General features: G+C 54.7%; 1 protein-coding gene and 1 pseudogene across 1 annotated transcript in view; one reads left to right on the forward strand and one right to left on the reverse strand.

Annotated features, from left to right (window-relative positions):
• Positions 1 to 16,014, reverse strand: part of LOC119093629 (glyoxalase domain-containing protein 4) — a 40,363-nt gene extending 24,349 nt beyond the window's left edge. The window contains exon 1 of the mRNA XM_037216620.1: positions 15,644 to 16,014. The gene's annotated coding sequence lies outside the window, so the exon portion shown is untranslated. The remainder of the gene's footprint in view (positions 1 to 15,643) is intronic.
• LOC119093628 (ubiquitin carboxyl-terminal hydrolase 2-like) overlaps positions 12,717 to 23,358 on the forward strand; it is a 36,304-nt pseudogene continuing 25,662 nt past the window's right edge.

Raw genomic sequence — 23,358 nt, forward strand, 5'->3', positions numbered from 1 at the left:
ATCAGAGAGAAGGAGCTTCAAGTTGGCACAGGAGGGTCTGCAACGTTACCGGGAGGAGGGAGATCGGATTTTGGAGTCGGTTGTCAACGCATATGAAAGCTAGTTTCCGCTGTCAAAGCCAGAGACTGAGAGGCAGCCGGTGCAGTGGAAACACGTACACTTTTCAACTCCACAAAATTCGTCTACAGGAATACTCCGGAAAGGTGATGAACGCTACACTTTGAGACCACTAGGGCATGATATAAGCAGACCTGCAGTTTCAAAATGTACCGCTGCCACAGGCCCGCTGCACGCAACCATCTCAACTGAACATCTTCTTCCGGCCAGCGCCAGGTACCGTCCAGGGAACACACGCGATTAGCTCCCTTCAGCACCACGACAACGCCCCTCCCCGTCGCGCCGCTGTGGTGACAAAGTCCAGCTGATAACATCGCACAGCTGAAGCACCCTCCGTACTCCCCGAACCTCGGCTCAGGTGACCTCTGGCCGTTCCCTCCAATGAAGGATCACCTTCGCGAGCGCCACTGCCCATGGCGGTCTCCATTGAGATCAGTTATATTCCAGTACGGCAAACATGCTCCCATTTGAAGCTTCGGTGAAGCCGTGAAACTTCCGGTATGTAGCTGGGAGTGGCGCACTGAAAAGCACAGAGGATGCTCAGAAATGTGAACCATCAATGATCAGTGTGTGTCAATAAATGCACTGCCCACGGGCAAACAGACCTTTCTTTGGAATGCACGGTATCACACCTGTTCTCCATTGCCGATCATTTTTTTCATGCTTACATCGCAATTATCACTGAGGAGGACAGAGGAAATGTCAGGATTACCGATCATGGTAGTGCGATGGGTGCATAAGATCTCACGCGTCCAGCTAGGAATACGATGTGCCTCACATGTGTCATTGGGTTGAAAGGCAAACATTCTCAGAAGAACATGTTGGAAGAAACCTTTGAAAGTGCGCCTGCTTAACGTGCGGAGCATTACGGCACGTTGCTACACCCAATTCTGCCGTTGACCTGGATTTTCGCGACCGGATGGTGGAACGTTCAGGGCTCACGCAACAAGAACTGCTCGGCGTGCTTACCGTGAGGTCTGAGCTCAGAGATAATTTTTTTTCTCAAAAGGTTCGCACTAAATGTTTAAAAGACATAACATAGAGGAAGATCTCTTGTTGCCTCTACCATGGGGTAGAGGCTACAAGAATGTTATACAAGGTCAGCTGACATCAGTCAAGACATGGACCCTCTACGCCTACTATCAATGCAATATGCAAACACTGCCACATAACCTCTCATGCAGTGTTGTACAGGATTAGATGAAGCAATCAAACAATGACGTATTGAAGAGCATGTTTGACACCGAAATGATGCCACAGCAGTCTTAGCAGTCTTTAGCAGTCTTAGCAGGCTGGAGCAGTATTTTCACTCAAAAGTATACCAATAGTTATAAATGAGTTTATTTTATCACATCTTATGCTTGCTTCAGTATCTTCAAGTGTGGGACATTCGCCAACACGTTCACTTGCGTCGAGAGCGTCTGTCCACTCTGCCAATATGACGATATGGCCATATTGACAAGCTGAGCTTCCTCAGCCACGTGAGTGGAGCAGACCGGTCAAGGACCAGATCAGACCCTTGTCAGGCCAAGGGCCAGATATTGTCAGCCCGGGGATTAGATATTGTCAGCCCGGGGATTAGATATTGTCAGGCCGAGGATCAGATATTGTCAGGCCGAGGATCAGATATTGTCAGGCCGAGGATCAGATATTGTCAGGCCGAGGATCAGATATTGTCAGATCAAGGATCAGACATTGTCAGCTCGAGGATCAGACATTGTCCGGTCGAGGATCAGATCAGATCCTTGTCAGGCCAAGGATCAGATATTGCCAGGTCAAAGATCAGATAGTGCCAGGTTAAAAATCAGACGGGGTGGAGCCTACTGCTGATATCTACACGTAGTTCCGCTCCGTCACGACAGTCCGTAACCACAGGTGAGTTTTCGAGTGCGTTTTCTAACGTCATGTGTAAGAGGGAAGAGTCCTTGAATTTCATTTCATGTAGACGAACCTTTAGAATAAAAGTTCCGGTGAATCGTCCACGGCAAAAATTATTTCCTGTGAAATACTAGGCCTGAACGGTATCGGCTGATAAGGATGACTCGAGTGGTTTGCCGCCTGCGGTAGTTTAGTAGCTCCACTAACGGTTAGATTTACGCTGCATCAGCATAGACCGATGGTATGGGGATGAGACTGAACCCCGAGTTATGATTGCATGTCATGGTGCCGTAGGATCAGTTCGAAGTCTTTCTCCCCACAGCCCTCCGCCCCCCCGTAAGTATCTGCCGCAGGGGTGAATTTGGCACTGTGTGCAGTGAGTAAAATGCAATCCTTGGAATTCTAATGCATATGTTAATAAACAGTAGATGTCAAGCCGCCTCCCTAGCGAGGGCCACGGCTGTTGTGTCTTACAACGTCCTTGCTATGGTCGACTGCACTCTGAATTTTGTCACAAGCCAGTTGAAATGCTGCACTCCAGAAATTTGTACGGGACCCGTTGAGACCTGTTGGGGCCCCGCTATCGATATGAATAGCTTTCGATGGGGGGGGGGAGGCACCAGGCACACCTGCCCCCCTTTGGTCCAGGTGCAGCAATCTTCGGGACCGATGACCAAGGGCCAGACTAAGGGGCCAGAAGGGTTGGCCCGGTGCTGCAATTTTGCAACGCCGGCCCACAAACGCCCGTCAGAGGATCTCTTGCACCGATCACGGCCGAAGGAGGGGGGGGGGGGGGCCTCCGTCGATCCGCAACCACGAATTTCGAACAGTCTGCCCCGTGTCGACCTGGCGTCCATTTCCCAAGCTGTGACCTTGCTGGGGACTGCGATTATCAGTCCGAGACCATTTGCGTTGGTCGCAGTTCCTGAGGCAATGCCAGACCGTGGTGTTAGAGAGGGGCCCAGTGCGCCTAGCAGGGGACTCCATGCTGGCAAGGGCCCCGAGTCGGTCTAGGTTTCGTTTCCTGTGCGGGGATGGAAGCGAGACCCTAAGTGGCAGTGGGTCTCTTTGTTGACCGGGCCCGCTGCAGATGAAAATGAGATGAGGTAAATTACAATGGAATGGTTCATAACGAGGCAGTGAAATGGCCCTGTGTCAAGCTCGGGCCAGGTAACGAATGTGATCAAGAACCCGTACCCCCTTTCCACCAGGGGCTCGATAAATCGACCTTGAGTCATCTGCCAGACCTTGGACTCCCTGTATCGGTAGGCGATCTTTTCGCGTTCCCGGGAGTCCCTGCTTCGATCCAGGACAAAATGCTCCGGTCTGAGGGATTTTCGCGTCAGGGAGGGGGCCGATGCATGCTGCATCTCTATGCGGTCATCCGGATCGATCAGGAGGCCCGGCCACCGTGTCTGCAGAATGGAAGCCCATAAGCACCTCGGGTAGCGGGTTGCAACGGAAGTTCCCTTCAGCATCCGACCGGGAAAGGCAACGGGCCCCCGAGTGACCTACTTGCAGGGTTCCCTGTCCGCGAAAGGTAAGGGACCTCTTAAGTGATTAATCGACTGGGCCGCCCAGCGAACGCATTCGTTGGCATGCTGATGAAAAATGAAGGAATCTGGGGCCACTCGGACTGAAACGGGCCAAATCTAGGGATATTTCGGGAGTGCCTTTTCACTGAGATCCCTTTATCAAGCTGTGCCGCCCCATCCATTCTCCTCTAAGCTCTGGCCTCTCCCCTGGTATAACACGCACCTTGCGGGATTGGAGATGGACTTTTTCGGGCTTAGATGTTTAGATGGCCCTTTCGGGACCCGAGATGGTCAGTTTATCAGTCTATAGTGTGTCATCTCATGATCTAATACTTGGATGTGTCATCTCATGATCTAATACCTGAATGTGCCATCTCATGATCTAATACTTGAATGTGTCATCTCATGATCTAATACTTGGATGTGTCATCTCATGATCTAATACTTGGATGTGTCATCTCATGATCTAATACTTGAATGTGTCATCTCATGATCTAATACTTGAATGTGTCATCTCATGATCTAATACTTGGATGTGTCATCTCATGATCTAACACTTGGATGTGTCATCTCATGATCTAATACTTGGATGTGTCATCTCATGATCTAATATTTGGATGTGTCATCTCATGATCTAATACATGGATGTGTCATCTCATGATCTAATACTTGGATGTGTCATCTCATGATCTAATACTTGGATGTGTCATCTCATGATCTAATACTTGGATGTGTCATCTCATGATCTAATACTTGGATGTGTCATCTCATGATCTAATACTTGGATGTGTCATCTCATGATTTACTTGAGTCCACGAGTGGCCTTTTCCAGACCTTAGAGGACCCTTTCTGTGCTCACGCTTCGGCCCACCCTGACCTGAGTTTACGATGGACCAGTTTGAGTTTACGATGGATCAGTTTGAGTTTACGATGGATCAGTCCGGATCAGAGACAGGCCCTTTTGAGTCTGCAATAGGCCCTTTTTCAGGCCGGAAAAGAGCCCTTTCCGTGCCTAAAAAATGCTATAAGAGTTTGCCTATCTTGAAATTGATCCTTGCTGGACCTGCAATCGTTCCATACACTTATGATGATGACACACGATGATCAAATCTTTTTCACAAAGCCGCTGGGCGTAACATGTGGGTCACCTGGAATCTGGAGAAAAATATAATTTTGGCTCTTATCTCTTACCTCAAAAAAGGGACATTTTGCCTCGCAGATACGCCGCCGCTGGCTCTTTGAGCCTACGATGAGCCTATTCCGGACCAGGGATGGGTACTTACCAGGCACAAAAGTGAGATGGATCTTTTTCAAATATTAATTTTTCCAGCTGTCAACGTACACAGAGTTCCCACCTGAGTTGAGTTGGGCCGTTTCTGAGTTTGTGGTGAACGCTGTCCAGATTTGAGAAGGTCCTATCTGAGCCTACGATGAGCCCTTTCCAAACTAGAACGGGCCGTTGCATTCGCTCGAAGTGACATTAGTTTTTCCGTCTTGAAAATGGGACATTTACAGCCTAAGATGGGCCCTTCGCGGATGCAAAATGATTCCATTCTGAGCTTAAGATGGGCACTTTCTGGTCCAGATATGGACCCTCGCTGTCAACACAATATGCAAGTATTGCCACATACCCAAGGTCCCCTCTGACCACCAGAAAGCATCAGGGGGAGGCGGGCCAAGAGATAGTTTTTTCCCCACCTCAAAATATGGGTAGAGCCCAGTTCGTCCCCGCTGCCCCCCCCCCCCCCCCCGGATACGCCGCCCGTGGCCCAGCGCCGCGTCAGTACAGTACCCAGTACCCAGTACAGTGAAGGTCGATAACTTTCGACATAAGAATCCTCAAGTTATAATGCCGAAAAAGTGTCTGCCAGGTTTTGTCCAAGGCCATATCAGTCAAGCCTCATGGGTTGAACATTGACGTGGCTTTGGAAAATTGGGAGTGTCGCATATGTACTTCCCCCACTGAAATAACTACCACTTTAAATTCACTTTAAATTCCGTCATGGTGCGGGTCACACCAAAGCGAACCGCTCGACTTGCACGCTGAAATGTCTGTAAACACACAATTCTTTGCTGCTGAACTGTATCTCCTGTCCAAGCGTTTTAGACCCTGCCGTCCGTGACACATCGTGATACATCGTGTCGCCTGTTGTCCGTGACACATCGACAAAAGCCGGTCGTTCCTGACCATTTCAATTCGCCCAGGTTCCTGAAGCCTGTTCACTGCAACAATTCACACAACCGCCAACAATTTGTTTCCGATTGTGCACACCTCCATCGAGCTTCCAGCCCAGCAGGCGTGATGGAGCATATTTGATCCTCGGACCACACCGAAAAGCATGCACCGGACGCCCACTTTGCGAACGAGCAGGTTTTGTTGTTTTGGGCATGACGGTGATGGACCATGGTGGCGCTAATGGCTCTGGCTGGACAGGGCATACTGTGTGTGGCCTCGCTGAAAAGCGCGGGGAGCGATATCGAGCGGCAGTCGGTTTCGTGCAGCGCAGCCATGCGTAGCAGTTCGGCTGCGCTGGCAGGGCTTCTCATGAGCCTGCTGCTGGTACCGGCGGCGGCAGCGGCAGCCACGACACCCGACGAAACCCTGAGAGATCAGCTGAGCTGTCTGGTGGACAGTCTACACAGTAAACATGGCAATACTGCGGACGTGTTCATACAGACTACGCTTACTGGTACGTGCCGCTGTTGTGGAGTGTGCCGACTGCGTATTGTGTGGGAAGCATGCCGTGGTTTCATGAGCAATATGTGCAATGCTGCGCTGCACATGGCACCAAAGGACAATGCGCGATGGCAAGCATAGGTCGCTGAGTTTATGCAGCAGATTTCTAGCCGCATAGGTGATGGGCAAGCAGCGACTTCGCCCATGCCAGTCCTCTTTGGGGGTGAGGCAAGGATGAGTTGTCCCAAGCTTCTATTCGCCAACATATCACTCAATCACTGCCACCAACGCCCACTCCACTTAACACCGGCCACACAAAAACACCCATCTCTTCAGTGTGCCCTAGTCTCTTTAGAGTCCTTTGAGTATATTTGGCAACAAACTACTGACTTTATATGGCGCATTCAAACGTAAACGGTCACAGCCTCATGGTACGGAAATAATGTGATTTTTCGTGATGGTCAACCATTGACAAACGTGTATGACATCGCACGAGGGCCGGAACCAGGGTCGCAATGAGAGAGGGCGAGATCGAACCGCGATCTCAGGGCCTGGCAGATGCAAGGACTGCAATGCTAGGCGCTGAGAGTAACTTTTCCACTGGTAGCATCGCACAACACCTCTGATAGCAGTTGCACATTTGGGAAAATTTTTGGGGAATGTCCTGCATTTGAATGCATTGATGAAAGCATTAGGTATGATGAAGTGTGCTCCCTTCTTGTAATTACTGGTGCGCTTTTAAATGCAAAGACTGTTCTACATAACACAGTTTCGCTATGTAGCAAACAGGCTGCTCAGTGCATTATCGATTGATTACGTCATTAAACGTTTTTTATGACGTTAGAATTGCTATCAGATGCGCCGAATTTATGGTTGCATTTGTACTTGTGCATATCCACGCCGTAAAATGGCGTCAGGTGTGTGCGTGTGTAAATGCATGTCGTGAGCATTATCTGCGTGCTTGTGGTGTTCTGATATATATTTTTTAGCTGCGTACGTTTGAAAGACCACTTGAAGAGCACTGACCTTTACTTCGACGAAAACATCCATAGAAGAGTCACGAAAGCGCAACGATCTACAGCAGCATCCTAACATGAGAGGAGTAATAGTCTAACGATGGCCAGTACCGAGACAAGACATTCTTAACAAGGGCGTCTGCTTTACACTATTTGGAAAAAGGATTAAGACCATCCTTTGAAATTATGCGTGGAAGATGGCTAATGTTTTGTATTTCATTAGCTGAAATGTCTACGTTTAATCCATGGAATTTCGGTGTGACAAAAACTGGGCCTAAGCGAGTTATGATAGCCACGTAAATTGCGGACACTTTTCCTATGAATAGAATAATGATAACACAACAACTGTCCTAAACCCTTAATGGTAAATATGCACCGATTTCAGTCTCCATAATGATCAACTAGAAAAGCGGGACTAAATCTGAGAAGTTTTCACACCAACCCCTAATGGCGACTTCCACGACTTTGCACCCCTCCCCCGCTCCCCAATCATTTTGAGAAATCGATATCCGTGGATGGAAACACGCAAGCGGAAGCTTGATCTGACCAATCAAGCTCGATCTTAGCCAATTCCAGTCTGTCTTTGGGGCACATGGTGCCGAATCGCTGCAAACGCAATGTTTCAATTGCTATGATTTTCTCGCTCCTGAGCGTAAAACAACCAGTGAGGTGGGGGGCGGGGGTCGATGGAAGTTTCCATGACATCATACATGTCTTGGTGCCATCTTTTCGAATAGGTGCCGCGAAATAGGCCGCACTAGTTCGCATGCGTGAAGCTCAGGCATAGGGTCCTTTAAAGCATTAAAAAGGGCATGGCTGCGAACTACAGGGAATGATCTCAGTTCAAAACCCCATAAAAATGTAGGGCAGTTCCTTCGATGGGACAGAGACGCCTTCGTCCCAATGCTGGGCGTCCCATCAGGCGTCGTGAATCCCAAGAGTGTCGGACTTCGCAGACACCTTGACTTAAGCGAAATCATTCCAGACGTGTTCGGCTATCTGTCCGCAATTAGGCGCGACACGCGGTGAGACATAGGCATCTGTCCTAGCTGAGCTCCTACCCTCACATGACCGCCTTGGCTTCCGCCCTAGCTGTGAGTTATTGTCTGCTAGAGAATGGAAAGCGGCCTTAAGAAGTTTAAATGTCATAACTAAACCCGATCGCAGGAAGTGACGCCGATGAGACAAAGTTGCTGATCGCACACATTACCCGACAGATTCGGAGGCTACGCTGCTGCTGCGACTGTTCTCAACGCGCGGCATCTTCGCCCGTCTGTACCGCACGAGTCCTGCAGCGCTGCTGGGCCGGCCAGCCGGCGCTGGCTCGGCCATGTATGTCGTGTGGCTGCCGCCGGACGAGGACACGGCCGCGATGGCCGACCTCTTCCCCCGGGTGCGCGCGGACGACTCGCGCTCCTGGCTGCTGGTCTCGCTGGGCGGTCGACGGCGCGCCCACTTCCTGGGCGGCTTCGCGCCGCGCCACCGCTACATGATCGCCAAGAACGGCTCGCTGCGGGTCTACAGTGGTTCGAGCTTCCACAGCCGCCGTGGACCGCGAGGCGAGTGCCGCGGGCCGCGCTACATCCGCCGCCAGCGGCGCACCGGGCTCAGCGCCAGTCTGCGCGCCATGAGCGGCGTCCACCTGCGCCTGGCCCACCTGGATTCGGAGGGGTCAAAGGACCGCGGCCTGTCCCCGCTGCTCATGAACAATCTGCACGTGACGTTCAGCAACGGCACCATCACGGGCGGCCTGGTCGGAGAGCTGGTGCTGCTGCTGCAAAGCGTGCTCGGCTTCAACTACTCGCTGCACGCTGTGCGGCAGACGGCCAACCTCTCCGCCTGGGACCGGGTGGTGGAGGAACTGCACGCGGGCCGGGCGGACATGATGGCCGGCAGGCTGATGTACAGCCCGACGCGCGGCCGCCTGCTCGACTTTTCCTACCCGTTCATGACCGAGCGCTCTGGCGCCGTGATCGACCAGAGGCGCACGCGCGTGCTGAACGAGTTCCGCATGACGCAGCTGCTGGAGAGCCGCGCTTGGTACGCCCTGCTGGCCGTACAGGCCGCGGCCGTGCTCGTGCTCTGTCTGGTCACCTGGAGCCATCTGCGCATGCACGGGGTGTCCCTCGACGCAGACGCTGACCCGCCCCCCGAGACGGACGCGTCGTTCTGGTCGCTTATCGTGCTGGGCGTTTTCTGTCAACAGGGCGCCGTGGTGCGCGCGGACGGCGCGCTCTCCTACCGGCTGGCCATCAGCGCCGTGTACCTGCTGTCGCTCTTCATCTTCGCCTGCTACTCGGGAACGCTGCTGGCCCAGATGGCCATTACGCGCTACCAGATGCCGTTCGCCTCCCTGAATCAGGCGCTGGAGCAGGGCTGGCGCGTCAGTAACTTCACCTCCAGCCTGGCGCTGCGGGAGATGGTGGTGCAGCCGCTGATGGGCGGCCGAGACCTGCCACAGCTGCCGACCTCGCCAGACGGGCCGCTGCAGGGCCGCAACCTCCTTCTGCTCACCGGAGCCCACACGGACGCTGTCTTCGGCTGCTCGCCAAGTGGCTCCCAGGACGGCCAGTGTCCGGTCTGTATGGATCCCGGGCATACACTCCGACACGACTACTCGCTGTTCTTCCGCCCGAATTTCCCGTACCTGCGACTGGTCAACTATGTCCTCCCACAGCTGATCGACCGGGGTATTTTGAGTCGCGTGCTCCGCAGGTGGCACCCCAGGGGCACCAAAGACATCCTCTGCTCCACCAACACCGTGACTCTGGAGAAAACACATTTCGGCGTCGAGAGTTTGAAGAATGTGTTTCTGATCATCTTTGTAGGCGTGCTAAGCGCGATCGTGGTGCTGTTCTTGGAGAAAATGTGCTTTGCGCTCTGCGTGTTCTACGCCAAAAGACGAGGGAACGCCTCAGCTACTCGGAAGCCTTGTGCACCAAAACTCCTGATCTCTTATCATAAGTAGAAGCTGTGTGCAGTCCTGTAGTACACTGGGTGCGCGAAACTGTAATGTTTCGTGATCTGAACGGCGTAGAAATAGTCATTTCCATCTTGCCTGTTCTCCTATGCTGTTTTGTGTCCGCGATGTTACTTCAGATTCATTGCGACATGTACACCCCACAGTGGAATTGTTCTACCTTCACCGTTCTGCCCAACTCTTTCTTCCCTTTTCTACCGTTTAGCAAAGCACCTGTTGCATACGCCCAGACTCCAAAGATTTATCTCTACACAAATCCGGGTCATTGGCTGGTGTTGGGAACTCGGGCGGGAAAGTCGTGGGTCAGACGTTTGCAGGTTTTCACTCTCTCAGAAGCGCGTTCACCCACACAGGAGTCGCGTCAGGAAGCGAACTGTGTTGACCTTAGCATGCCAACATATGCGTGATGTGTCATATGCATGCTGCCGCGTGGGTAACTGAAAGACGCTGAGTGCATCACCTCCCAAGACGGTCGCAATGAGGGAAATTGAAGCATACGTCGAACATCAAGTGCATAAGTAATGTCGCCACTAGCACAGACGACCCTAACACCTGCACAGGCTCACAGCCGGCAGTGCGTCGGAGCTCCCCAGCAGATGGCCAGCTTCGTCGGTCTCTGACGACGTCGCGACCCACCCCGTGGACGCGAGATAAGGTCGGAACCGATGCCCTGGGCCGCATGTGACGCGGCCTTCTTTTTGTAATGAAATTTGCCAAGCTTTGAGCCATTTTCCGAACGCACCGAATAGGTTTTGGAAGCCAAATTACGTTGTTTAAACCTATCACATTTTCGCATAAATCAGCTCGGCTGAAGACATAGAGGTGGCGTGGTGTGGATCAATATCCAAATACGAGCCTGCTGCCAGCAGCATCACTACCATTGTCCAACACAATTTTCCGCCGCGGATATGGAAAATGCTTGATGTCAGTGCAGGTGGCATCCGAAGGCAAAAGCGAGGTTTTCGCCCTTCTCACAGAAACACCCAAGATAAGACCACTTATTGCGTCTCCTGAGGTCCGTCGCCTTCCGCCGCGCACTTATCGCTGTCGTCAACAGCCCACATCGCTCACGAGTCGAACATCCAGCTGGACGGGGCCGTCCCTTCCAGTGCGCTGCGTGTCGTCCAGTGAGCGCCTCCCGGCCTGTAGCCTCAGCTGGCCACTGAGACATAAGGCCTAGTGGTGACAGGCATAACGGCATACGTGATACCCGCAGGCCTCCGCTGCCGGTGCACTACGGTGGAGACATGTTCCTATTTCGTGTCTTGGTTGTTCACTGAGTGGCGAACACAGTGCTGTTATTTCTGTGCATAGCTTCGAGAAAAAGAAAGTGATGAGACATCTGACGGTTTCTTTCACCTCATTCACAACTAGTTGTGTTGCGTTACGTATTGATCGCCACACAATTCATAAGGCGGATAACTAGACCTTCATTATTATGCTGAGCGGTTGGTTGACACCAATGGCATCCACTTCACACACTTATTGGGTTTAGCGTCCAGGCATTCACGATCAACACATACCTACGCTGCGCTCGATCCGGAGATCCGTAGTATATACAATGAAATTGGCAGTGTTTCTTGTCAATAAGCCGTCGTTTTTCATCGAAACTAATTAGGGACAAGATGATGAATGTTTTATCCACATGCAGAAATTTGTTTGGCGAGGGCAGATATATCGAAACAAATGGTGATGTGCTACGTAAAAGACAATCGCATCAGGAGCTGAGACGGAAAAATGCAACTGCTTCGTCTTGGCATGTCTCAGGAAGGTTGGTTCTGACGTAATTCGGAACGTTCTGATTATGCGTAAATGTATGGTGGGCAATCATGCATGGAGTGATAACTTGAGAGCTGGTTTTGCCCATGTCTCCCCGTCGGGTAAATCAAATAAGGTCCCAGGCACTAGTCATGCTGCCCTCTTTGAAGTGTTCCTTCTCTCCCCATGCCGTGTGAGTTTACACGCCCGTCCTTAAGGTGTAATGTGAGGCATAGCCCGTCGCAGATAGCGTCATGGCAGCCAAAGTAACGTCGTACATAGGTAACGCAAATCTTGTGGGATCTGTCACTGGCAGAATGGGATGACGGCTCCGTACATTTTGGTGTGTACACCGTAGTGCGAGTCGTCTTAAAACGCAGCTCTCAAACGTTCAGGGCTGTCACCAACGATAATTCGTCCACTTGCACATGACAGACTCACACCGCACGAGCAACCCAGCCAGGGACTGCACCCACACGCCCACCGACTGCATCCACGCCGCCACCGACCGCACCCACGCACCCCGCCCGCCCGTGTCCCCACCGACACGCCGCCGACGCGCGTTATCCGACCCAGCCGAGGGCAATCTCGGCTGTCGCGGCCGGGTGGCCACGGGACACCTGTCGGCGGCCCGGCGCCGGCGGCGAACCAGCCGGTCCCGGCGCCGCCGGGGTATTTCCGACCTGGCACGGGGCCGGCGTCCGGTGCCAGCGCGCCGCGGCCGCGCCTGCCGTCCGAGTCGGAGGCAGCGCGTCCGGAGCGCGCCCCACGTCCGCTGCCGCCGGCGCTGGTGGTGCGTCACTCGCGCCCACTCGCCTGGAGCCGCCTGGAACCGGCGCAGCTGCGACTCGCGGGAGGCGGACAGCGAAGCGGAGGCCATCATGGCGGGACCGGGCACGCGGGTGAGTGTGACGCGGCGATGTGATGTGAGTGTGACGCGGCGGATGTGGTGTGTGTGCGCCGATGTGAGTGTGCGCACGCACGCCGCGTCATGCGAGACACGGCGTGCGTGTGGATGTGTGTCACTGAAGAGATGCTTCCAGCTGCGTACGTATGTAATGTGCGGATGTGTTGCACGTTGTTGTTGTGCGAAATATACCCTGATTTTAGTTGTCCACCAGACGGCCTATCTAAGTTAAGTTTGTGCTATGAGCAGAAACAGTGTTTGGTTGGCTCGGGCCGCGCTGGCGTTAGTTCTGGACGATCTCGCGCGTGTTACGCACCGTTGGCGTATGTTGGCGCCTGAGTTTAACTCACATCAGCGTCGAGTTTTAACGCAGGGTGTTAGTTACTGAGGCATCATGCAAATACAAGCATCGATAGTTTGACTTGATTAACAAAATGGACACAAACTGAAGCAACATATAGTGACTGGGCAAACCATGTCACTGTACAAATGGATGCATACCGATAGTTAGGTATAGCTGTAGGCATACACCAGATGCACCTTGCCTGGTCTGTGTTGGTTTTCTGTAGCTTCATAGTTTTGATGGCTTGGAAGGATAACCTTTCTGCCAACATTTAACCATGCGCGCTGCTTATAGTTTGTAGAATGAAATGCAGCAGTTCACGCAGACGGGCGGCATGCTTGGTGGAAGCTCTTTGGACTTGTACAGCGTAGTAAACATTAAACGTGTTCGATGACATGCCAGCTAGAATGATGACAGCTAGAACAGCGCAAAGATGGTGCATGTTTGAAGCATATCAGGATAAGACACGCAGGGGTTGAAAAAGCTTCTGATTTACTCGATATGGTCGTTGACAAAAAAACGGATAATTTTGCGAGCCGATTGGTGACAAGATTGCGAAAATGGAAACAAATTACAGTCTACCAGCTCATATTATAACAGACCACCCCAGTTAAACGAAACTCAGAGCTTAGTATTGGTCTATACCAGCTAACGCTTGCAATATGAGCTTGTGTAGAGCACATGTCGAAACGTTGACGTTTCGGTGTATGAGCAAGTTGAGCCACAGGATGCTGCCAAACACAGTAGCTTTAATTAGGGTAGGTATTAGCAGGTGGCAGAAATATCCTACAAACTATACCATATCAGTGGTGACGTCACGGATCAGCGGTGACACAGTGTTTTCCATTGCCCCTCAAATCAGTGCTTTTCACAGATTTTGCAACCAAGATTCACTGCACATACTAAACAGTGCAAAATATTAAATAACTAGGCCTATTACTAGCCGTAAGAGTATGTGGTTGGCCAGAGCATCTTGCGGCGAACGTGATCAGCTTCCTGCGCAGCGTTTTAAAGCGTCAGTGCGATTTGGGGCAAATGGGCTGGGATGCGCGCCACCGGGTAATGAGTTAGGTTTCATGCAAGGCTGCAGCCCGCTGTTGGTTGTGTTCAGGTCGTGAGAAGCTGACTGTACCTGAAAAACGCAGCCAATTGTCAATTCGTTTAAGGCTCTGGGCGACTTTTCAAACTACGTACCATGGAGGGGGTCCCTGCTTACAGCGTCAAAAGCCCCTGCCGATCTAGGAGGCTTATTGTTTGCGAAAACCCGATCTGTAGCTTAAGAGGTCGACAGAGGACGTTAGGGAGACACATGTCAGGGATTTGTCCCAGGCTTTCTTCTGTTGGGAGGAACAGCGGCTTTGAGGTAAGATGCCGGGCATCGCTGGTGTAGGCCTCTCACACTGACCATCGCGCCTCAGACGTAACGTCCTGACCGGTGGACAGGCGTGAGGTAAAACGCTTTTAATCGTCATCGTATTGCATAATAGAGCTAATTGAAGGTGCTAGAGGTGTTCAAAAATGTCGTTTATATCTGTGATACCAATATTGCATGGGTTTCCCACTCTAATTGGGATCATGTGAGGAAATGCAGGTTGTGCGCCGGCAATGATTTTGCGAAGATAGCGATCACAATGCTTCCAGCTGATTGTACGATGAGTCCTCAAAATCAAAAGTAAAATTGTTTCGCTTACTTGTAGAAGCATGTTACCGGTAATTGTAGGGCTACAGGGGTGCAGATTGGCAAAATGCGTAGGAATATTAGTCCGCCTCTGAAATGCACTTCAAGCAGCCTTCTCCCTGGTTTAGCGCGCTTTTTCAGTGTTGTAGCAGAAGTATTGTCTCTCAAAATTGCTGTTTTTTGTATTGTTGAACCCTACAAATTATGATTAATGAGATATAATGGATGCAAATAATAACAAATAGGACACTACATCTCTGGCCAGGGGGCACGACCCCCCAAATGAGAAGGAAACCGCACGCTTGTAGGCGGGTTATGTTGAGTATGCCTTTATCTGATGAATGAATGTGAATAAGTGGTGAATAACTCGTTCAATGCCTTCCATGTCTCTGAAATCAGTGAAACAAGCTAGGTATATATATATATATATATATATATATATATATATATATATATTTACTCGCAGATCCTAAGCAGGACTACGTCCAAATGTGCTCACACGTCATGTACATATCCTGCAACAACAGCTACAATATCCGATGGTCGACGTGGGAGTTCCAGACAGCGTTACACTGGCCTTAATTGATGATGATTTGGGCTTGGGGGCGCACCGACTACAATGGTCATATGAAGCTTACATTAACCTTCGGTAACATCTGGCTAGTCTGGAATCATTTTAGTCACTGACATTTTCACAAGGAGTGGGGGTGGTTTTGGCTGCCATGATATGACTCACCGTCGTGGGTCCACTTACGTAATCGTGAATAATGCCGCCAGGCGGTGGCAGCTTCATAGCCACATGAAATGTGCTTGCAACTGGCCTGCTCGTTGCTCGACCCAGCTACACTATCTGATTGGAGGCATGGAGTTATTCATCATCATGAAAACTGTTCTTCAGTCATTTATATCTTAATGTATTTGTGCACCCACGTGGAATACGCATAGGCAAGTCAAATTATGTAAGCGTGTACTGACTGGTGTCAACGAGCAAGCACTCACGGACCCGCATGATGACCATCACCCCACTCCATCACACTGTTCATCACCGACACCACCGCTCATCGTCGAACCCAACCGAGCGACCGCTGACTGCCGCCCTGTCGGCACCGTCTCCGACATGTCAGCACCGCCTTCGACATGGCGAATGGCCGCCGCGCACATGGCCACTGACTTCGGAGAACGGCACCTGTTAATTGCTGCCGCCTGCGCCGGAGCCTTGTTCCACTTTTAGCCCGGCTGTCCGCGTCATATGGGGGCCGCGTCTGGCCTCGGGCTTCGCCAGCCACCTCACCGGCCGTTGTCGACAGAGGCGGGGCGCCAGCGGAGGACTGTGAGTCACGCTTTGTTAGGCCTGCTGGCCTCTTGATCAGGAGCGTTGCTAAGTATACTTTCAGGGAGCTGAGCCCCCCTCCCTCCACTCCTGACTTGAGCGCGCCCAATACTCTCCTGAGCCCCCCCCCCCCCCCAATACATATGAACAAAAAAGGGAACGCTGCGCGAATGAAATGCAGCAAGGTCTGAACTGCTGGTACACGTGGCATTTAAACACATTGTCAATATCATTATCATGCATTTTCGTTGTCAGTATCATGCTAGCTTCAAATGGCAAGCCATTCCTCAATATCAAAACAGTTTCGTAACTGCCCAAATTTTTGTAAGCTTAATTCTGACACCGGTGATGCAAGTTTAAGTGGCCAAATCCGGGGAAAAATGAAGACCTGAGGGTATGTCAGGCAAATGCGTGGGAATGTTTCAAAAAGTGTGGGGGGCGGGGAGCAGACTCAAGGTATGTTTCAGAAACCTTTTCCGGGAAGCAAGCCTGGCGGTCGGGAGAGAGGGGAGGGGGGGGGGGAGAGGGGAGGGGATAGAGACGGAGGTTATTGTCCGGTCTTAGTACACATAGCATGTTTTGGAAATGATCAAACGCCATTGCTGCTATGCTAGGTACACATCTACAACTGTTCCTCGCTGGTGCACAATCTTGCCTTTTCGACTTATTTATGTCATTCGAAAACTAAGGCTTTCCAGCTTCCTACGATGATTTGCCCACTTCAACATTGTTTCCCGCTAGGGTCGCGAAATTCCATGAGCGGGTAGGCATTTTGGATCATTGAGGAGGGGTCTACGTTCGCAGGGTCGATGCCAAAATATGACCTCGACATAGACATATCAGAATTTGTCATGATATTCGCTGGCCCGTAGTGCGGCTGAATTTTCATGCGCCGAGATTTCTCGCCCCACTTTTGTTCGCAGCATTTTAGGCGGAAACAAATTCAGAATCCCAAATACTTTTTGTCAAGAACGATGGGACAAAATATATAAAACTGGAGTTTTTTCTGTAAAAAACCAAGCCACAGAATAAAGGCTCTTCTGTCATATATGTCTTATCTAAGCCCAGCGCCCACCCGCCGTCGGCAGCCAATGCCTGGTCCGACTATCCCCTTCCTCCCTCTCCAGGATTGACTGCGAACTGATCGTATGGCTGCTTTGTTGCATATTATGGATTAGCATTGCTACTTGTTGGTGTATAACATATTGCTTGGACACCTGCAGCATTGTCTGTTTCCGAATGATCTTTCCTTACACCACACCAAAGCAGGAAATAAACTTTCGGGATGCTGCCTGCCTGGGGTATAAATTAGTGCACGGGGTATTCATTTGCCCTATTGATCACTCCTATTCACCTGTCCATGGAGGATGTGAAGGCCGAACAGGTGTCTTTCGGCCTGTGCGCCTTGCATTTTTGCGTCAAGTGATCATTACCGCGCGATTTAAAACGGGCCCATTACGCTACAAGTCACGAATGATCGCTGCGATTGGCACCGAGGGCCAAAAGCTTAATGCCACGGGGACACGCCATATACAAATACCGCAGAAACGTTGGCAAGTGCAGCGTTATTGGTTAACCAGTCAAAGGATTTCCAGCGAAGGCAAGATACGGGAGATGCTCGGACCGCTTCTACTGGTGCCGGCGCTCCGGCAATTTCCTGCTGTCACCCGCGCTGACTTCGAATATCTACCGGAGGTTAGCCATGAAGAACGTCCCGTGCTTCATTCAGGCTATTTGTAGAGGACGTCTCGACCTTGAGAACGATGAGAGAACGTTCCGACCAGTCCCGACGATGGCTCAAAGCCCGCCTAGCACTTCGGGGCCGGGCATCCATCCATTCGTTCCAGTCTGGGACATTCCAGCCAAGCGGACGCCGCGATAGACTGATCAGAGTTGAACTGGGCGTAAGTCTGTCGTAACAGGATCGCCGTGTCCTTCTCGGCATCATGACTCACTGCCGTTCGGACGGGGCTCGGGTGGCCGGGCGAGCCCCTGTGGCCGATCCGCGGCCAACTGTGGTCACCACCGGAGGGGGGGGGGGGGAGGCCTGCAGGGTGCAGGGCACGACGGGGTGGGAAGATGAATACGTTCAGGCGTTGGAGCCCTGCAACAGATGGATGCCGACGTTTTTACGGAACAACAGCAGAAACAGGAAGACCTTCCCGCGGATGAGATCTTCCGTACGTGTGAGCCAGCAGATGGACATCGTAGCCTTTGTGCGTGTTTATTTCCACGGGTCCTGTAAGCGTTGCGTGGATGCTTGCACTTCAAGCAGCGCGCTGTCCGCTGTCCTCTCTGCAATGTCCGGCGGATCTGCCCCAGCACGATCACAGCCCCTGTGACTTCCATTCCATACGTTCCCTCGGACGTGTCCTCCATCTGGGCTGGCGTAGCGAGGCGACAGGACTGCTGGCTCCAGCTCGGCTCGAAGTGCGGCGTTGGCAGGCGCGGCGCGCGGCTGCCTCGCATTGCCGCCCGGCCGGCCCGGGCGGTGACGGGGTACGCGAGGTCGATCTTCCTCACGCGCCGACAGGTGGCAGCACACGCGCCAGACAGAACGTGTCCAGGCCTAAACGATTGTGCATTCCAGGCGCGCAGCGACCGCCTGGCGACAGGCAACGCTGCCAGAGCGGCGCCCTGCAGACCGCGTCCATTTTCGGCATCCGCGCACACGGCAGCAAGCGTCGGTCTTGACCGTCCGAGATGTTTTCTCAGCAGAATATCGAGCATCCTGTTGTTCCGTACAACCCAGCGGCGCGCAACACGCGGCGACCAATCCGTGCGCGTCTGTTGCTAGAGAGGTAAACACGCCACGTTTCGCACTGTTGACTGCATGCATGCATGCTTACGACATGCAGTTACAGTACACAGTGGCCGCCGGTCGGAACGCTCGCCACCAAGGCTGCCGGAGCTCGGCGTTCGGCACCAGCGGCTGAGTCAGCCAGCCCGAGCGAACGGCCCGTGACGTCAGCGTGTCGGGCGCCTGAGCCCCGGACACCGGCCGCTCCGATTGCCGTGGCAGTCAGCTGGGATGACGCACCCGTTAGCACGCGCCAGCTGCCTGACACCACCACCCTGTGACCGACACCCCACGGCTTCCCGGCAGCGCCTGGGCCCGCCGCGCTCAGTCGGGGCCATTCGGGACGCAGAGTCTGCCGACGTGCCAGCGCCACATACCTGCAGCGGCAATTCGCCGCACACTCGACGGGCGAGCGCTCCATCATGCTGCGCGGAGCTGTAACCATCGTTTAGTTGGGCAACTCCTCCCGCGACGTGGGGGAGACTGTCCGCGGCTTTCGCCGTCGGGCAGCTGCGTCCGACGCGTCGCAACGGACGCCGGCGCGGAGCCGCCGGCCGCAGCTGCGCCGCGTCTCACGTCCAATCGGTGGCGTCATCCCACGTCCCAGTGACGTCATCCCGCCCGCGGACGGAATCGGAAGTGCCCCCGCCCCCTCGCCACCCCCATTGGCCCGGGGCGGCGCACAGTGGCGGCGTAGGCGGGGGGGGGGGGAGGGGTCTTGCGCACCGAGGCGCGCGCTGAAGCACAGGTGGGGCTATCGGCGGACGACCACTCGGCGCTGGCGGCCGGACAGAGCCGCCGGCGCTGGTGATAGGACGCAGTGCAGGTGGCTACCGCGCAGCTGCTCCACCTTCGCACCCACGCATCGAGGGGGCGAGGGGCTGCTTCGGGACCGGGACACGTTGAAACTGGCGAGCGGCGCTTACACCAACGCAAAGCTCACGATCAACAACGTGGGCACGGTCACGCGCACAAGTCTCTGACGTGTTTGCCTTGTTAGCGATTGCAGGCCGACGACATGGGGTCACCCATGTTATCATGGGCTACCACGGGTAAATGATGGGGTATTGTGAGCGAACGCGCGCAGCCTCGCGCTGCCGGTGCGGCGAGGGGTGGATCGCGGCTGGAGCGCGTGCGGATCGAAGCCGGCCGCTCGCCCGCACACGACATGGGCGAGCAGCAGATGGAGCGATCTCCCCGCTCGGGTGTGCGCCCGCGTCCGCAGGCCCGCCCGACGACTGTCGCCTCGCGCGGCGGCTCATCCCCTCGCTGGGGCTGCCTGCACCTGGCGGCGCCGGACACACTCTCCGTCTCCCGTGAAGTTTGAGCCGCGTCGCAGCGTCGCAGAGACGCCGCCGCAGGGCTGAAGGCAGGCCGCCTCCGCCGCTGCCGCCTGCCGTGCAGGCCGGCGCCGTGGCCGGCCGTTCTATTATAGCGCGGCGCGGCCGGCGTCGGCGGCGGCTGGCGCGCCCGGCCGCATTCCTGCGCCAGGCCGCCGCGTGCCCCGGCGCTACGTCACCGGTGACGTCACTCACGGACCGCCCGCCGGCCGGCGGCAGCGGCGGCGGCGGCGGCGGCGGCGGCAGTCGGTACCGAAGCGCGGCCTGTGAGGCGACCGCCGAGCCCGCGGCGTCAGCTCACAGCGCGAGAGATCGTGGAAGCTGGTGACATCAGGCTTTGCCGCCGGGAAAGCAGCCGGGCCCGCTGCAGCCTCGTGCAGCCCACACCGCAGGTATGTCGGCACCAAGGCCGGTCCCGAAGTCCAACGCTCAGACGAGCTGAATCCGTGGGCTTCCATCCACTCAGGAGGGCTGAACCGACTGAAGACTGCAGACGTTCGGTAGGTTAGGTATGCCTTTTCCAACGGGAAGGTTCCCTCATGTTTCCTAGCGGTGCCATGCGTGGGAATGTCTCATTCGCCCGTGAATGGAGAACGGCGAAAAGAGGAGCTACGCAGCAAAACTGTGGGGACGGCATTTTCCAGTGGTGTGTGTCGGGTATGCTAATTTCGGCGAAAGTCAGTACGGTCCCCTCCCTTCTCACGCGCGGCGCTCCCACCAATGCTGGTACCCCGGACATGGCAGGCATTCCCCGGATGGTGAAGAACAGCCGGTCCAGGGTGGCGGCACGCCCCCTCGGCGTGCGCCGCGTCGCACCACAGGCACGCGGACTCCAGTCGAGCGCCAAGGTCGACCCGCCCGCTGATGGTGTATCGGCGCGCGGGCGGGCTGAGCGGACCAGGGACGGACTGCCGGTGTATCGGCGTGCGGGCGGGCTGAGCGGACCAGGGGCAGACTGCTGGTGTATCGGCGTGCGGGCGGGCTGAGCGGACCAGGGGCAGACTGCTGGTGTATCAGCGTGCGGGCGAACCGAGCGGACCAGGGGCGGTCTGCTGGTGTATCAGCGTATGGGAGAACCGAGCGGACCAGGGGCGGACTGCTGGTGTATTGGCGTGTGGGTGAACCGAGCGGGCCAGGGGGGGGGGGGGGACTGCTGGTGTATCGGCGCGTGGTGAACCGAGCGGACCAAGGGCGGACTGCTGGTTCGGGGCAGGTCAACGTCATCAGTGCTATGCGAGCGGGGACGAGCCGTGTGGCACGTGTTGCGAAGTGCAAACAGCGCCGTAGATGCGCCGGCGCTGGCACGCCGCACCTCGCTTCTCGCCGGCGCTGCAGCGAGAAACGCCTCGTCATCCGCAGTTATCGCGCGTTATCAGATGTCCTCTCATTGGCTCTTTGTGGGGCTGTCAGTTAAACGCTGCACTTTGGACATCGGCTCTGGTCAGAGATTGGCCATATCGGGGGAGATAACGGTGTTCTCACCCCACTACCAGAAGGCGCTTTTTGTGTTATTTTTTTAGGCCAGTTCTCGGACGTCGGCGCCTTATCTGCTCTTGCTTATGTCTGGAACAGCGGCGAAATCTGCTGAGCAGACGTGCGGACACTGCGAGACAAACCCGTCTGCGATTATTAACATCCCATTCACCGGAGCGCCACGTTTTTCACCGCCGTGCTGCGCGTCGCCGTCCGGCTGGCGCATGGCCCGTTGCCAAGTGGCGACGTCGGACGGCGAGCCGGCCTGCATCCGGTCCGCGCCGGCTTTGGCTTTGCCTCTGCACGGAGCGGCATGAAAGCCAGGCCGCTGTTGAGCGGACGTCACCGGCCGACTTGTTGCTGACGCCGCTGCCGGCTCAGACGAAGACGGCAGGCGCGAGCCTTCCGCGTGGGGAAGCGCACTTGCCAGCGCGGCGCGCGGCCCAGCGCCAGCTCCACGTGCGCTGCAGTGCTGGCGTCTCGCCGCCGGCCGGGGCCCAGTTCTCGATTGGAAAGCAAACAACGGCTGGCGATCGATCACTCGGTACGAAGCTCAACTGCTCAGCTTTTAAATGCAAACAAATGTAACTATGGAGTCACACAGCGTCCTTATGCTGTCGACATGGGATAATGGTTGCGGCATTTGGCCCTGTTAATGACCACTCTAGCTTAATTTGGACATGGCCAGTCGGTCCATCGCCGTTTTCTGCCAGATCCCGACCCGGTACCCGGTGCCATCCACTGGGGGAGGGGGGGGGACACTGTCCACCAGCCAGGTCTCGGTGTGGACGCGTGTCACCGGTCAACGCCCCTCCCGTCATGGCAGTGGCCGCGCCCTAGCCGGCGTCCACCGCCGCCCAGACGGGGGACGCCGCCGCTCGGGCGGCGGTGGCGGACCCGCTGCCGTCGCGTGACCGGCCGGCGCCCGCCGGCCGCCCGCCGGCCATATTTGGCCACGGCCGACCGCGTGCGGCCGGTTGTCGCCGCCCGCTGGGTCCGCTTGGATCCGTTTGTCGGGCCCGGCTGGCCGCCGCCGCCCGCTCGGGTTTGTTCGGATCCGTTTGTTGGGCCCGGGCCGACCGACCGCGCCAGATGGCCGAGTCATTTGGCCGTCATTGGGAGGCGTTGCGCCGGTTTGTAGCGGCGCCGCACGATCTGTTGGCGGCGGCGGCGTGATTTGTCCACAGATGTGAGGGCGGTGTGGCTGGGAGGTGTGGGGTGGCCGGACCGGACGGGGTGGAAGCACGCGGCCGACGGCTGCCGGCGGTCAGAGGATACGCGAACGGAGCAGTAACATGGTGCATGCCTTTGAATCGATGCCACTTGATGCGGATACTTAGGTGCGCATTTATGCGCAAAATGCGGTAATTTATGGACGATAGATTGATTGAAGTCTCCTTCAGATATTCATTCCGATGTTTGGTTTATCCTTGGCTTTGATCAGGGCAACAACAATCATTCAACATAAAATGTTTGTTTTTTGCTTTTCCCATGTCACAATTGTCCTACACGTGATTTAAACGGTC

This window comes from Pollicipes pollicipes, unplaced genomic scaffold, assembly GCF_011947565.3.
Source record: "Pollicipes pollicipes isolate AB1234 unplaced genomic scaffold, Ppol_2.1 Scaffold_4002;HRSCAF=4701_pilon_pilon_pilon, whole genome shotgun sequence".
In the NCBI taxonomy this organism is placed as follows: domain Eukaryota; kingdom Metazoa; phylum Arthropoda; class Thecostraca; order Pollicipedomorpha; family Pollicipedidae; genus Pollicipes; species Pollicipes pollicipes.